Raw genomic sequence first — 15,579 nt, forward strand, 5'->3', positions numbered from 1 at the left:
TGACCTTTCACCACTCAAAATGTGCAGCTTCATGAGATACACATGCATACCATATATCAATTTGCTATCTTAAAAAGTGAAAAAGTTATGGCCAATGTTAAAGTTTTTTCGGACTGACAAGACAGACTGACTGACATACTGATGGACAGTTCAACTGCTATATGCCACCCTATCGGGGGCATAAAATTTTTTTGGGGGTGTGGGGGGGTATAGTGTGAGGGTGTGGTGGTCATTTATTAGATGATCTTTAATTTAAAAAAAAATGGGGGGGGGCTGAGGGGGGATTCGGGGGGGGGGGGGGGGTCGTGGTCGTGGGGGATGGTTGGGACGGAGTCAATTGTGGTATGTCAAGTAAGAGTTGATTTGTCAAAGTATCAATCGAATCGAATCATAAATAGAGAAGTTATGGCAATTTTAGCAAAATGTAATAATTTGACCTTGAGAGTCAAGGTCTTTCAAGGGTCAAGGTAAAATTCAACTTACCAGGTACAGTACCCTCATGATAGCATGAAAGTACATTTTTTATGTATTAAAAGTTTAAAAGCAATAGCCTTGATACTTTAAAAGTAAAGTGGATCTAAACACAAAATGTAACCACATATTCAAAGTTACTAAGTCAAAAAAGGGCCATAATTCCGTAAAAATGACAACCAGAGTTATGCAACTTGTCCTTTACTGTCCCCTAATGATAGTTTGCGAGTGTTCCAAGTATGAAAGCAATATATATGATACTTTAGGGGCAAAGTGGACCAAAACACAAAACATTTTTTTTTAATATAAAGGGCCCATAATTCCGTCAAAATGCCAGTCAGAGTTACATAACTTTGCCTGCACAGTCCCCTTACGATAGTTACTAAGTGTTGCAAGTATGAAAGCAATGGCTTTGATACTTTAGGAAAAAAGTGGACCTAAACACAAAACTTAACCAAATGTTCAATTTTCTAAGTATAAAAAGGGCACATTATTCTGTCAAAATGCCAGTCAGAGTTACATAACTTTGCCTGCACAGTCCCCTTACGAAAGTTAGTAAGTGTTGCAAGTATGAAAGCAATGGCTTTGATACTTTAGGAAAAAAGTGGACCTAAACACAAAACTTATCCAAAATTTTCAAATTTCTAAGTATAAAAAGGGCACATAATTCTGTCAAAATGCCAGTCAGAGATACATAACTTTGCCTGCACAGTCCCCTTATGATAGTTAGTAAGTGTTGCAAGTATGAAAGCAATAGCTTTGATACTTAAGGAATAAAATGGACCTAAACACAAAACTTAACCAAAATTTTCAATTTTCTAAGTATAAAAAGGGCACATAATTCTGTCAAAATGCAAGCCAGAATTATCTAACTTTGCCTGCCCAGTCCCCTCAAGATAGTAAGTAAGTGTACCAAGTTTGAATGCAATAGCATTGATACTTTATGAGAAAAGTGTACCTAAACGCAAAACTTAACCGGACGCCGACGCCGACGCCGACGCCGATGCCAAGGTGATGACAATAGCTAAAAAAAATCAAAAAATAGATGAGCTAAAAAATAATTTTTGTGTAAAGTCCTTATTTTGATTGATAAGAATTTTTTTTTGGAGAAAGTTCTTACTTTAAAAAACTGGAGTCATCATTTTGATAAAATGAAGTGTGTATCAAGTCCTCGCTTTTATGATAAATCAATTGTATGTCAAGTCATCACTTTTATAATAAAATAAGTTTTGTGTAAAGTCCTCATTTTGATTGCAAATAATTTTTTTGAGAAAGTTCTTATTTGAAAAGATATGCTCAGAAAAAATAAATCTTAAAAATAGTTGGCCACAAGGTGATTAAAACCTGCATCATTCTCTTTAAATTTTAAAAGTTCGCTCATGTTAGCCTATTCAATAACTAAATTAAACATTTTTATGCACTTCATACTCAGTGTGTATGGTATTTGTGCCACAGTGTTTTCCAATTGTAACTGTTTTGGCAACACGAAACCGTTTTCACATGATAAAATGTAGTTGATGTTTATTAGAACCTATGCCATTGTCAAACATATTAAGACTTATTAAGTTTTGCTCTAGGGCTTTGCTATGAACGGGATTGCTATAAAGTTTAATTGTTACCAGCACCATACTGTTGTGGGTTATACGCCAGCTTTTCACCTTACCTGACCTTTGTAACTGTCCAATAAAATTCAAATAAAATTTCCCGCGGCTAGTTCAGAATGAATACACTTCAGTTATCCCATAGGCTGATATGAGCATACCATCAGAACATTGGAAACATGTCCGCGTCTTTGTAACACTGTTTTACTGCGTGTTCAGCATGAAACAATTTTTTCTCTAATGAAAAGGCTTAATAGATAGAACAATTTTACACTCAATCTCGACATCAATACAGTTTGTGCGTCCACCTTTTATTTTCAGAGGCAACAGCGTTTTTACTTAAAGGCTATGTTCTCATTTTAGTACTGACTTTCATATTCCTATCAACCTGCTAACATGTAAAAGTATAAAAAGCAGTGGAAGCGTGGCATCACTTTAATGCATTGCATTTAAACCCGCGAGTTATCAGGGTTTATTTACAGGTCATCGCTGCGTCCGAAGACGCTTATGTGCTGACCTGAGTTCGTGGCCAGTTTGTTATATAATATAGACCCTATCCGTGAACTAGGTGAACTGAGATTTTCTTTAGACCACAAAAGATGTTAAATGAAGATATTCAGCGATATAATTATGGTATGTCAATAATAGATTCTTTATGTGTTTTCAACAATACCATGATAAATATTATTTTTAATTAATTTAACAAGAATTATTCCACCATATTGCCTAATGTATTAAGCATGAGCGCGATGATTCTCGATACTGTTAATAATCGATTCAAAAAGCAATGCCCGACAAACCACTAAAACTGGTTTGTTCGAAGAACGCGCGTATAAATATTTAAAATATGTACGGATACTTGGCGTGTGGCCGGTTGACTCATATGTTTTAATTTCACTTCCATTCTTCATTTGGTTTTCTGTTTTGTATCTATAGGTTTATGACCAGCAATAAGTAATTATGTAAAATAAGCCGCGAAAACTCCGCGTAACATCCCGTAGTGCGTGTGATCCAGCTAAGAACTGCACAGAAAAAGACATTCGCTATCCTTGGTCTCATTTTTTGAACTCTTTACCTTTCACAAACTCAAACCACAATCAACGCCGTATATCTTTTTTAAAGATATTTCTTGTTTCTTCTGAGTAGTTCTTTTTATGTGTTGTTTATGTATTTTGTTCGTTAATAATAATGACAGTGGTAGGTAAGTTATGTGTGGTGGCTTTTGGTTGGTAACCAGTATTTATACCCACTATGAACCTAGCTTAGCATTGGCACCCTGGTGACTATAGCTTTACTATCTAATGCTATGTAATTAGTTTTTGTTTAATGTGTCTATTCTTTTGCTACTGTATATGTCATTTGTTTTTTGCCTTTTACAAGTGTTAAGTTTAAAACATGATATAAATTATACTATTTACTGATGTTGTCATTCACTATAGCGCTATGCTTTTCATTTCTCCTTTTTCACTTATGCTTTCTACATTATTACCATAACGCTTTATGTTTCATGTGTGTGAACCCTGTGTCCTATTGCCCTGAAGGGTGTTATCTTTTACTAAGTAAAACTATGTTACTATGTTACTACTTTTACTATGTTGATTTTTTTCATACGATTTATGGGACTTACTTTATAAAATTTAAGTTCTTATTGGTTTTTTTAATGCAAAAAATTAGAATGTTCCTGTAATGTATAAATGAAGATTTTAAAGCTCTCTTATAGAACTGACATTTTTTTTTTTAATACTCTTACACCATTTATTTTCGTTGGACATTAATATTCGTTGATTAACAGGGGTCATTATGTCAATTAATTCAAGTGTCGACAAAAATATGATCCTTTGAATATAATTTTTGATGTATTGCTTCCTACATGTAATATTAATTTAAAGTCGTAATCTAACCTCGTTATAATTGCCATTCATGAGGTTACGTTAAAATAATCCATTGTATTTCATTATAAAAAGCACTGCATGAAAATTTCACAGCTAACTAATTCTGTCCTGAATGTGCAAAACAATACTGAACTGCTGTTTTATAGTTGCTGAAACAGGCAATGAGTATGTTGGGCAGATAGAGATGGAAATGAAATTGGAAGAGGATGATTTCGAGCCCATGGAAGAGCATCAACCATGTAAAAAAATGAAAGTTGAACACACCTACAGGTAATTTTATGTGTTTTTTACATATTTTTTGACAAATGGTCCAATAAAATTTCTGCATTGTAAAATTTATATTTTATGCCCCCCCCCCATTGAAAGAAGGTATATTGGGGGTATATTGTTTTAGTGGATGTCGGTCTGTCTGTCGGTCGGTCGGTGTCAAGGCCCTGTTTTGTGGGGCATCAGCCTCCGGCCGTAGAGCTCTTGTTTGAGATAGTTAAAATGACCTATTACAGACACAGACATGTTATAGGGTATAAATCAATAATCAATTCATAACCTATTTCAAAAACTGTAAAAACATATATATTTTATTGCTTTTCTACTCAACATAAACCATCCTATCAGTCAGCAATCACAGATATGCAGATAAGATTTTGTGGTTATTTTATATGCATTTTAAATGTAGCACTTCATCTAAGGCCAATGAACACGAAGGCGATGACGATCCTCTGGAAAGTTTATTGAGTCAGGTATTGGAATTGTTATATTTTCTATAAATCTTTATTTGATTGTCTTTCATAAACTCGGCTCAAAAGTGCTCTTTGAAGAATACATCGCGCATGTAACTGTAAAAGTTATTATGTCATCAGTGACAAAGTGTTGTTGCAAAATGTAAATTTTTGACTTGTTACTTGTGGTAAATGTTTTTTTAATCTGTTGCCATTATTATTTTGTCTCTTAACTTAAACACATTTCAGAGGGACTTCGCTGGCACACTAAATTGGCTATACGACAATTTTACCAATGTTGGTGCTGCCAGCATGTCTAAGGTGGAGATTGTGCTTGCAGAGGAGGCCCCACTGCAAAGTTACTGCAAACCATGCAGTCAATCTATGAAGTATTTGTTTTCAATGTCATCTTTAATTTTTGAAAAACAAAATGAAAGTCGCTTTAATTTATGCATTCAATTTTTTTTCCTCTACATGATGTAAATAAATTGAATGTAGATTAAAGCCCATGTTAATCATACTTGCAGACATCTGAAATATTTTTATATAAATTATCCACAGTCTATTATTCCCTTTTAACTTGTGTGTGTGTGTGTATTCGTGGTTTATTTACAGGTCACCTCAGCGTCTTCACGACAACAAGCATGTGTCGACCTGCCCTTTTAACTTGTTACTGACCTTTTCCTCCTTGTAGATGCTACAGGGGGCCACGTGACATGCTGCCAGGAAAGTGCCACAGAGATTTGTGGGAAGTTGTCCACGAACTTCCAGATGTAGCCCGACTGAGGGTCTTCCATCATGCCATAAGTCACATGACACATTATGTCTCACAAAAGCGTGATTTTTTTTTTTTTTTTTTTTTTAATGAACATGTAGTATCATTAAGATAAAATATAATATAAGTTGCCTATAAGTATTAAATTTAAACTTTCTGTTGAATAGACAAGCTAAACACGCCTGACTATTGTCAGACAGTCCCAAGTCTGTACATAGTGTGAGGGGTTTGCAACTATTTCAAAATCAGTCTTTGTACAAATTGTTTGTTAATTATTTATGATTTTATAATTGAAATAGTGAACCTAAGTTTGACATTACATGTTCTAATGAACAGTTGTATACAATTTGCTAATGGTAGACAGTTAAACCTGTGAAAGTGATTGAACAAAAATACTGACATGTAATTTGACACCTTATGCAGAACACAAGTTAACTCATTATAATAATTAAGCATGCATATTTGAACAATGCTTTATATTGAATTTAAATGAACAATGATTAAAAAACTTAATCTGATTTGCTCAAATGTTCTAACAGTGAATGTAACTCAATATTCTAGTACTTTTATTAACCAATTATGTTTAATTATGGCTGATTTTTTTCCATTGTTTTGAGAATATAATTTAAGTACGAGGATCTAAACACCACTGCTGAAGATGTTAAGAAAGCATTGAACAACAACAGCCAAGAAAATTCTATGGAAGGGGTGCTTTTGGATGAGGCAAAATCCATTTTGATGACACAAATGAGAGGTTAGATATAAGTTTCATAAGTTTTACTTGTGAACGAAGTGTGACATTTGTTATGAGATTTCTTGCTACAATTTATATTAATAATCTCTTGAATCTGACATTAAACGGAATATTACACTAGTCAATTGTTCTAAGTGTTTGTATCAGTCGAGTGGCTTATGTGATGACGTATCTCACGAGAGGCGTAGCCTCTAGTGTGATATTTCACTAGAGGTGGAGCCTATACTGTGATACGAAATAGCGCAAGCAACGAAATTGCTACAATCACTTGTTACAATTGACTTGCGTTATATTCCTTTTATTATATACAACTTTGAATCATTTAAGTAACAAAATGAGTTAAAGCATCAATAATTAACCAAGAATGCTTTTATAATTGTCTGCGTTCAAAGTGACTTCATTAAAAATAGTCTGGCAAGTATGGTAATACGGAATTGGAAAACTAGCGAGTAGCGTAATACTTGTAGTTTTTGGGAACATAAAGCAGTTACCTGCTTTAACACATTTTTTAGGTCCATTAGTGTTCTTGTTTCTGGCGGATGCACTGGCGTCTCAATTAAATGTAGTTAAGTGCGGTAAGACAACTGTGTCTTACCCACCCTGTGCATGCACCATAAATATTCACAGTGTGCAGTCAATATTCATTGACAGGAGGGAAAACCATTATGCCATAACAGGAAGAAGCATGTGGAGAGGTATGTTAATTTTATCATGTGGCTTTACCAAATAGCTGTAGTTTAAATGTGTGCTTTAAAAAAAAATGTTACTTAAAGGGAGCGAGGCAATTACAATCCTAACGGGAAATCAACTTGCAAGGATATTAATCTAAAAAAAAATGCAATCCTTATTTCTGTCCCATTTCTTTCTCGGAGGCTTTGATATAGGATTCTTCACTGAGACATAACAACAATGCAAAGTGAGCACAAAATGTACTGCCTTCTTGCCATTTAAAACATGCCAAATAATAACAAAATTGCATGAGTGCGTGCATTTTCTTGTAATTATTTATCTGACATTTTAAAGACATTTTATTTTATACTTTTTTCATGAAATTTCCCCTATTGCAGTATTCTAATTGATATATCCTTGAAAGAAGTTCATCAGAATTATACATTTAAAGTAATTATTTTTTCATTTTATGTTCTTAATACATTACAGGAAGATCTACTAGTCTAACAAGGGGCAAAACTGATGTTCAGAAATTGCGGAGGTACAAAAATAATGTTGCTGCATTGCGTTGGTTTTAACATACTTACTTGTGAATGTGAAACATAACAAACATTTCTATTTGTATTTATATTTCATAAGTGTTGGAAGTGGGGCCTCAGGTCTCGATTTTTCTGCAAAGTGTTGATTTGGGGCCTGATCATTTAAAAAGATTTCTGTTTAATTTCTCAAAAGCAGCGTTCATTAATACACGAGTTGTATAGGCAGCGTGTCATCATATAACAGTGCCGAGTGGAGTTATGGCCAGTTATTGGGTACCTGCGATGCGCTCTGTCAACCCTTGCTGTAAGACCCGTGAAGGGCAAATAATAATAGAAGTTTGTAAAACAATACTATCAGCGGTTAGCAACACGTTGACTGTATTGTGATTAAATAAATGTGAACGTTAATTTAACCTGTCCTGTAGAACAATGTGTTTTCAAATATTTTTTTTTTTTAATATAAAAAATATTTTATCTCATTTTATATCTATTGTTTCCAATTTAATACATTACCGGGTACCTTACTTTGCTGCAATGATGTTGCAACATCTAATGTTGTCACACCATACAAAAAACTTTTGGAGTTATAAATTTAACAGGTTATTTATTGGTTAGTTAGCCCATTAAAGGCTTGCTATCTAACAAAATTCCTGATCTCATTCAATGATATATATGGTATAAAAATAATAGAACGAGTGTCCGATCCTATGAAACTGCAACACTAGTCATTCTTAATCATAATTGGAACAATATATCTGCAGTTCAAAATTCTTTTTCAACATATTTCTATTGATTTAAAATAAAGGTTTGCCCAGCTTCCTGGAGCTGATGGCCTTCTTTTGACCTGCTATGGTCATGATGTGTGGAAGGGCGAAGTAGAAAGAATAGAAAGAAATCAATGGCTGGATGCCATCATTGTTAACGTAATGCTGCGGTATGACATTTTGTACAAACTGTAATTGTAATAAAAAAATGTTATAATGCATGCATATCACTTTAATTATGTTATTAAAGAATATTATTTATTATAATTAAGTAATTGTTTATTGTGCCCCCCCAACAAAGTTGGAAGCATATAGCGATGATCATGAATGAGGAAATTTTTGCTGCAACCCAAATCAGTATTTGAAACAACTTCCTGCTCACAATATTTAGCAAATGTGCAGGGTGGGGGCACCAGTGTGATCTGGACACAGTTCTAGATTCTATGTTTTTGACATTGACCTAAAAATAGTTCTCATAATGCTGCGGTATACCATTTGTTATGCCCTCGGTAGGGTGGCATATAGTGATCGCACTGTCTGTCTGTCCGTCTGTCTTTCCGTCCATCCGTCTGTCCTTCTGAAATCCCGTCACACTTGCGTTTAGGTTGCTAAAATTGGTCATAACTTTTGCAATATTGAGCATAGCAACTTGATATTTGGCATGCATGTTTATAATAAATAATCAAAGCGGCGCAATAGGGGGCATTGTGTTTCTAACAAACACATCTCTTGTTTCAAACTATTATTTTAATAACTCCTCGTTATAATGCATGCATATCTCTTTAATTTATTATGTTAACAAGGAATATAATAAATTATAATTATGTATTTGTTTATTTCTTGTTTTTTTGGTATGGAACTAAAAACTGTTCCAACTATTCCAGACATGCCAAAACAACAAGTGGAGCTCGGAATGTTCATGTCCTCGACACAACTTTTGGCAAAGCATTATTGGTTCCTCATTCACATGCAGACAGCAGGTATATTAAAATAGTTTATGATTTGAGACAAACTGAAACAATTGATATCCATTTACTTAAAACGTTCGGTGCTAGTACAAGTAGCCACTTTTGTGTTGATAGACACCTATATTAATCAAGGCATGTCTTTTGTATTTGAAGCCGCTCAAAGTTGTTTTTGTTTCATTTGTTACATTTTCACAGGGACGAGTTGCCACTGACAGCAGTCAACCATCAGGCAGCCGAACGGTTTTTACACAATTTGAGGTTGGAGAATTACCGGCTAGTGTTGGTGCCCATTTGTAACAAGTGAGTCAGTAATTTGGTTGGTAACATGTGATGTATAATATTTATATAAATATAAATACAATTTTCTGTTATGACTAAATAGTGAATTATTATGCTATTTTATCTTATTTGTTTATAAAATTTAAAAGTTATATAATGGTATCTGTCTTGTTGAGGGGTCTCGTAGTTGTTGTTCATGGACAGATCACATATTTTTAAGTACATGTACACATGTATTGCCAGTTTGGCTTGTATTAAATGCCTAACTATTACAATGGCAATTTTTCAGCTAGGTGAGCGAAAGTACAACATTTTATTTATGTATATAAACTACAGTTCAATTTTATTTAATATTTGTTCATGTTATGATGTCATAATTGATATGATGTTGTTATCTTCATCAGATTTTGCTCTTATTATATATTGTATAATTCCTTGCTGAGCTATGTTCGATATTTTATATATATTCTAAATCCCAGTAACATGTTGGTACTTGGCAGTCTGGATAATCAAACCTGTGAGCTTTGGAAACATCAAAGTATAAAATGCCTTATTGCATAAAACCCAACTACCTGACATTATAGAACCAGTGATCGGTTTATATTCACCATACTCATATGATTAACTGAGTTTTTCATTGTTTCGTGGTCATAATTGTTAATTTATTGCACAGTTGAACTTTCTATATAAATAGCCCTTTACATTTCAGTGTACACTGGTTTTTGTGTGCACTGTTCCCCATGAGGAGGATTATGGCAGTGATATGTTCCCTAGGGAACAAATATGATGACGCAGCCACATGATTGAAAACGTAAGCTTAAATCACATACCAAATCTTCTACACTTACACATACCAAATCTTCTACACTTAATTTAATCCAATACTCATTTTATAGATAAAAATAATTTCTTCAATATTCAGAAACCATATTCGTGTTGACTTATAATTTTTGTATTTATACAAGTGAATGACCGTTTGTCTACTTACACACAATAAATGTCTCGATTTTATAATGTAAATATGTATTTAAAATGTGATCAATGTAGGTTAATGTCAAGATATAAACAGTATTAAGCAATCCACAATATACAAATAGAAAGTATACAAAAAGATTAAAACTATGGTAATTCTTGTCTTTTTGCCACAGGTATTTCAGTCTGAAATTAGGTCAAGGTTTTGCTGTCTCTTATCCAAAGGTGTTCTATATCATCAAAAAATACTAATACAGATACTAAAATGCAACAAGCACATCTGCTTATTGCCTTTTTTACCATTATTTATTGATGTAAAAACATGTTTATCGAGAATTTCAACAATTGTTTTACAACCTATAAAAACATTTTTTAATCTAATCACTACTAAAATTAACTTGTTTAAGACAATCATGCCAAACTTTTACAAATTCCCCCCCCCCCCCAATAAAAATGAACTCATGAGTTTATTTTTATTGTGGCTGTTGTTTCAGGTGCCTCGACAAAACAACCCGCGATACTGTGGGGTCTTCATTATTGAGTTTGGGGAGGATTTAATGAAAGTAGGTTTATTATAATAACAAAGTTTTCAGCATTCATGCATACGTAAATATAAATTATAGCAGCCAATTAAGTGAATTATTTTGTTGTTAAATATGTGAGATGCACAAAGTGTTTTCTCTTTTGTTTTATACACCATAACAACAACATATGCTTTACTAGACAAATGTACCACTCATGCTAGTAAATAAATGGTTTGATAGGATACAGTGATAAATACACGAATATACAGAACCATTCATTTCCTCATGGTATTCTAGCTGTTTTATATGGATGCTGCATTTTGTATTTCCTCATTTAAAAAGCCATTCCTCTAAGTAAGAATATTTCTCCAAGACTCATGTGTTTTCATTAGTTTTACTGTTTATCAGGTATCTTATTTACTTGTCTTTGTATTTCATAACTCAGGCAAAACATTTTACACATGTATATATGGATGTTGCTTTTTACAATTTCAGAATGAAGATGGATTGCCCGACTGGGAGAAACTGGGGTATGGTGGGTCAAGGACACGCTTTATGGAGATGTTAGCATCCATTTAGACGTTTTGGTACCAGACTAAGGATCAGATGTAGATGGGTGATTTCCATTTTAACTCCATGGAGAAAATGTTACAATGATGGCATTTCCTTATGCCATTGTTAATTTGATGGGCCAAAATGTAATTTTACTCTTACCCTGTCCTGGTCCTCCACATTATATAATGCATGGTATTATTGGTATGACCGCTTGACAAACAGTCTGTATCAAAGAATTATATAAAGTATAGTATTATTGGTATGGCCGCTTGACAAACAGTCTGTACCAAAGAATTATATAATAAATGATATTATTGGTATGACAGCTTGACAAACAATCTGTACCAAAGAATTATATAATGCAAAGTATTATTGGTATGACCGCTTGACAAACAGTCTGTACCAAATAATTATATAATGCATGGTATTATTGGTATGACCGCTTGACAAACAGTCTGTATCAAAGAATTATATACAGGATAGTATTATTGGAATGGCCGCTTGACAAACAGTCTGTATCAAAGAATTATAAAATGCATGGTATTATTGGTATAACCGCTTGACAAACAGTTTGTATCAAACAATTATATAATGCATGGTATTATTGGTATGACCGCTTGACAAACAGTCTGTATCAAAGAATTATATTATGCATGGTATTATTGGCATGACCGCTTGTTAAACAATTTGTATCAAAGAATTATATAATGCATGGTATTATTGGTATGACCGCTTGACAAACAGTCTGTACCAAAGAATTATATAATGCATAGTATTAGTGGTATGACCGCTTGACAAACAGTCTGTATCAAAGAATTATATAATGCATGGTATTATTGGTATGACCGCTTGACAAACAGTCTGTACCAAAGAAATATATAATGCATAGTATTAGTGGTATGACCGCTTGATAAACAGTTGGTATCAAAGAATTATATAATGCATGGTATCATTGGAATGACCGCTTGACAAACGGTCTGTATCAAAGAATTATATAATGCATGGTATTATTGGTATGGCCGCTTGACAAACAGTCTGTATCAAAGAATTATATAATGCATGGTATTAGTGGTATGACCGCTTGACAAACAGTCGGTATCAAAGAATTATATAATGCATGGTATTATTGTTATGACCCCTTGACAAACAGTCTGTATCAAAGAATTATATAATGCAAGGTATTATTGGTATGACCGCTTGACAAACAGTCTGTATCAAATAATTATATAATGCATGGTATTATTGGTATGGCCGCTTGACAAACAGTCTGTATCACAGAATTATATAATGCATGGTATTATTGGTATGGCCGCTTGACAAACAGTCTGTATCAAAAATTATATAATGCATGGTATTATTGGTATGGCTCCCCCCAGATACTAGGCGCCAAGACAACTATCAGGAGACTGATCCGCACCTGGACAGGCCCAAAATGTAAGAGTTCTTTATGTCGCCTGTTGAGCATGCTCCGCATTTATCTGCGTTCTCATTTTATGTGCTATTTTTTTGTGTGTGTTTTTTTTTATCTTACTATGCGTTTCTTCTGCTGGTGTTTTATAACCGATTTGATACATGCAGTATTGTTATTGTATCTGCGTTGCTTTTGTTTTGTATGTATGTTTTATTGCCGTAAGTGCATGCTCAGCATTTATCTGCTTTCTCATTTTGTGTTTTATTATCTGACTATGCCTTGCTTCTGCTTGTGTTTTATAACTGATTTGAAACATGTAGTCTTATTATTTTATCTGAGCTGCTTTTGTTTTATATGTGTGTTTTATTAGCCTAGCTTAATTGTATTTCTTACCAGTGCATGATGTTTGTGTGTATGTTCTTTTGTTTTATATCCATGTAGGCTATGCTATGGCATCTTATCATCTTAGTCTTTAACATTTTTACTTTATTATACATACATTTCTGCAAGGGATTTAAAACTTAACGACGCTTTACCTTTATTCAAATACTAACTACTACCCCTAACTCTTATCCCATCTTACGAGTAATGCTTAATGCGATAATAATAATATATGTATCTTAATTGTATCTTATTGTATTTGTTGCTGTCTAGTGTTAGCAATAAATACACGTTTCCTATAAGTACTATAATTACAAATGGTTTAAAATTAAGAATTTCTTAACAACATTTAGTATCGCGATGTAAAGATTGCATGGATCCTAAAAGTGTTGTTGTTGTTGTTGTTTTATCATGGATTATCACTATGAGCTGTAATATGCTTAAGTAAATAAACTATTTGTGTATTTCTATTCTGTTCTATTATTACTTACATATTATGGGCCGGAGGCTTTATTGCCCCAACCGGTTTCCCTATTATACTACACAAGGAGTACACATGTAATCACATTCGACCATAGGAGATACATATTGGCTGATCTAGGTCCGGAATACGGCTACATCAGCCAATGTCATTATTGCCAGTGAATTCAATAATACTACTAAAGGAGTACACATTTAATCACATTCTACCATAGGTAAAACATATTGGATAATCAAGGTCCGGAAAACGGCCACATCAGCCAAGGTAATTACTGCTATTCAGGTCAGATATACTACATAAGGAGTACACATGTAATCACATTCGACCATAGGAGATACGTATTGGATGATCTAGGTCCGGAATACGGCTTCATCAGCCAATGTCATTACTGCCAGTGAATTCAATAATACTACTCAAGGAGTACACATTTAATCACATTCTACCATAGGCAAAACATATTGGCTAATCAAGGTCCGATATACGGCCACATCAGCCAAGGTAATTACTGCTATTCAGGTCAGATATACTACACAAGGAGTACACATGTAATCACATTCGACCATAGGAGGTACGTATTGGTTTGTATAGGTCCGGAATACGGCTACATCAGCCAATGTCATTACTGCCAGTATATTCAATAATACTACTAAAGGAGTACACATTTAATCACATTCTACCATAGGCAAAACATATTGGCGAATCAAGGTCCGGAATACGGCCACATCAGCCAAGATAATTACTGTTATTCAAGTCAATTATACTACATAAGGAGTACACATGTAATCACATTCGACCTTAGGAAACACATATTGGCTGATCAAGGTCCGGAATACGGTCACATCAGCCAAGATATTTAGGTCAATACTACTACATAAGGAGTACACATGTAATCACATTCGACCATAGGAAATACATATTGGCTAATCAAGGTCCGGAATACAACCACAACAGCCAAGGTAATTACTGCCATTCAAGTCAATAATACTACATAAGGAGTACACATGTAATTACATTCGACCATAGGAAACACATATTGGCTGATCAAGGTCCGGAATGCGGCCACATCAACCAAGGTCATTACTGCTATTCAGGTTCATAATACTACATAAGGAGTACACATGTAATCACATTCGACCATAGGAAATACATAATTCTGATCAAGGTCCGGAATACGGTCACATCAGCCAAGATCTTTAGGTCAATACTACTACATAATGAGTACACATGTAATCACATTCGACCATAGGAATACATATTGGCTTATCAAGGTACAGAATACAGCCACAACAGCAAAGGTAATAACTGCTATTCAAGTCCATTATACTACATAAGGAGTACACATGTAATCGCATTCGACCATAGGAAATGCATATTGGCTGATCAAGGTCCGGAATACGGCCACATCAGCCAAGGCTATTTCTGCTATTCAGGTCAATACTACTACTGAAGGAGTACACTTGAAATCACATTCGACCATAGGAAATGCATATTGGCTTATCAAGGTCCGGGATACGGCCACAACAGCCAAGGTAATTACTGCCATTCAAGTCAATAATACTACATAAGGAGTACACATGTAATCACATTCGACCATAGGAAATACATATTGGCTAATCAAGGTCCGGAATACAACCACAACAGCCAAGGTAATTACTGCCATTCAAGTCAATAATACTACATAAGGAGTACACATGTAATTACATTCGACCATAGGAAACACATATTGGCTGATCAAGGTCCGGAATGCGGCCACATCAACCAAGGTCATTACTGCTATTCAGGTTCATAATACTACATAAGGAGTACACATGTAATGACATTCGA

The sequence above is a fragment of the Dreissena polymorpha genome, chromosome 4 (assembly GCF_020536995.1).
Source record: "Dreissena polymorpha isolate Duluth1 chromosome 4, UMN_Dpol_1.0, whole genome shotgun sequence".
Lineage (NCBI taxonomy): Eukaryota > Metazoa > Mollusca > Bivalvia > Myida > Dreissenidae > Dreissena > Dreissena polymorpha.